The 2,612-nt window shown below is 43.1% G+C and overlaps 1 protein-coding gene across 1 annotated transcript in view; it reads right to left on the bottom strand.

Annotated features, from left to right (window-relative positions):
* kcnj6 (potassium inwardly rectifying channel subfamily J member 6) overlaps positions 1-786 on the bottom strand; it is a 14,869-nt gene extending 14,083 nt beyond the window's left edge. The window contains exon 1 of the mRNA XM_017419864.3: positions 109-786. The gene's annotated coding sequence lies outside the window, so the exon portion shown is untranslated. The remainder of the gene's footprint in view (positions 1-108) is intronic.
* Between the last annotated feature and the right edge of the window lie 1,826 nt (positions 787-2,612).

The following is a 2,612-nucleotide window of genomic DNA, read 5'->3' as shown; positions in this document are numbered from 1 at the left end:
CCCCCCATCTAACAGATGATTACATGTTAACAGGCGATCATCGCCACCGGGAGCCGCGCGCGCGTGCTCCCCCCGTGTGCGCGCGAGCAGGGGGCGAAAGGTGCTTACCTGGCGCAGCTGATCAATAATCGCACCTCCGCTCATTTCCCACGAAAAGCTTCTCTCCCGCCCCCCCCTCTCCCCGGCTGATGCTGCGATAGTCCCCGGCAACCAGAGGAGAGGAGAGCCGCTGAATTCAGCCCTTCTTCCCCCCTCAGCCATCCAGAGAGGAAAATAAAAAAATAAATAAAAATAAAAAAATAAAGACGAGAGAAGTGACGGCCGTCAGCCTCCACCCCTCCGCTGGTAGAGAGACATCGGTGGGCAGCGAGGAGAGAGAGAGAGAGGAAGACTGAGGGGAGAGAGGAAGAGGCGGAGAAAGGAGTCCGGAGAAGATCTAATCTTTATTAAAAGGCTAAATATCGAATATGAACCTTGAAAAGGCTCTCCGGAGCGTCAGAAAACGGTACAGTTTTCTCCAGATGAACTGCCACAGAATTCTGAAACGTGGGTAGCGCTCAATGTAAACAAAACACCTAAGCTCGAGTCACGTGACTGACCTGAAATGGCTCTTGTCCGGTTAGATAAACAAATATGGCCGCTAGAAGCTACAAACATGATAGCTAGAAGCTGAAAGTAGCAAAGCGCTAGCTTGGAGTAGCAAATAGCTCGTTAAAGTAGCAGATGGGGAGCTAAAAGTTCAAAGTAGCAAAAAGCCAGCTAGAAGCTAAATGTAATATATGGCTGGCTAATGACTATAGATAGCAAAATTTTTGCTAACAGTAGCAGAATTCTAACTACAAAAAGGAAAAGATTAGCTAGAAGTTAAAAGTAGCAAAAGGATAGCTTAGAGTAGCAATTAGCTAATTGGGGAGCTGAAAGTGAGCTAAAAGTTAAAAGTACCAAAATGCGATCTAAAAGTGATAAAAGGCCACTTAGAAGCTAAAAGTAACAAATAGTTAGTTAAAAGCTCAAACTATCAAAAGACTGGCAAATGATAGATAGAAAAATTATTGCTAACAGTAGCAAAATAGTAGCTAAAAGCAAGCTGAAGTGTCAAAACACTAGCTAAAAATCTCACAATTCCAACTACAAAAAGGAAAAGGTTAGCTAGAAGCTAAAAGTAGCAATAAGACAGCTAAAAACTAAATGCAGCAAAAAGCGAGGTAAAATGATCAAAATGCTAGCTGAAATGGAAAAGTAGCCAAGAGCTGGCTAATGACTATAAGTAGCAAAAGTCTAGTTTATATTGTAAAAAAAGTAGCTAAAATTAGCAAAAGGCTAGCTGAAAGTGTCAAAAAGCTAGCTAAAGCTAAAACTATGAAAAAGCTAGTTAGGTTCTAAAAGTGTCAAAAGACTAGTAAAATCTAGAAGTAGCTAAAAGCTAAAAATACCAAATGGTTTTCTAAAAGCTACACATAGCAGAACAGTAGCTAAAAAGCTAAAAGTAGCATACGAAGACAAAAATGGAGGAAGTTTGCTGAAAAGACAAAAACAAAAAAAAGCTAAAACACCTGAAGCTGTTTGTATGTGGAGGAGAAGACTCAAAAAGAAAACTTATTTCGTGGACAGAAACTCACCTTTAGCGCTGTGTTTTCCTCCTGGCACCTGAACGCCTCACCTGCAGCCTGCGTGTCTCGCTCCCTGGTTTCCTGTTTCCTGTCAGATCATTGTGTTTTATCGTTGTCAGTTTAGTATTTACCGCAATGTGTTTCACTGTTTCTTTCTTTGGTTGTTTAGTCCCATTATCAAAAAAGGGTTTTCTTCGGGTTTTCTTTTTTTGAAGCGTTTTCGGCTGAATTTGTCTCCTGCGTCCACCACTTCATACCAGAGCTTCCAAATGCTGCGTTCAAGGACAGCCTGATTGTAGGGATGAATAAAAACCCTACCGGCTGTGACTCACCAAACACGAAGGATGTTTCACCTTCAGACTGCGAGCCACGAGGGTCCTTCAACTCTTTTCAGTTTGGATGAAAAGGCGACTGAGTCAGCGGATGAGTAAAGCTCGGGAAGACGTCGGAAACGACGCGGGAAGGTCAGCGGACCGGCTTCTGGTCCACCATTTAGGACTCTAAGGCAGAGCAGAGCGGTGTGACCGAAGCCCGGATGACTCCAAGTTAAAAGCGTGACTCAGAATCCGACAAATGAAAGCTATAAAAAACTATGAAAGGCAGATAACTTTCATGAGGTAAAAAATAAAACTGGGAAGCAACTTCAAGGCTAACGTAGAAGTGCAGCGTTTTGTACGGTGACCCACAATCCCCTCTGTTCTGCACAGACGAACGCATCGTCACAAGATGGACGTAAAGACAGACTCCCAACATCTCGACGACAAGAAACTCTCTGCTAAGTCTAAATTAAAACATCAGCTGGTTTCATACAGAAGGAACTTATGAAAACAGGAGCTAAAGAGGCTGCCACTAATCTGTAAAAGGAAGCTAAGATAATTCTGATTGATCGGCCTGATTAGGCTCCACCCACCTTTTCCAATCAGTTAGTCCCCATTATTGCCGCTGAAAACCATGGATGACTTTTGTTGATCAAAAGTGAAATCAACACGCCATGGGGGGGGG

Source organism: Kryptolebias marmoratus, linkage group LG13 (genome assembly GCF_001649575.2).
Source record: "Kryptolebias marmoratus isolate JLee-2015 linkage group LG13, ASM164957v2, whole genome shotgun sequence".
NCBI classification, from domain to species: Eukaryota; Metazoa; Chordata; class Actinopteri; order Cyprinodontiformes; family Rivulidae; genus Kryptolebias; species Kryptolebias marmoratus.
This window is presented reverse-complemented; position numbering and strand designations above follow the sequence as displayed.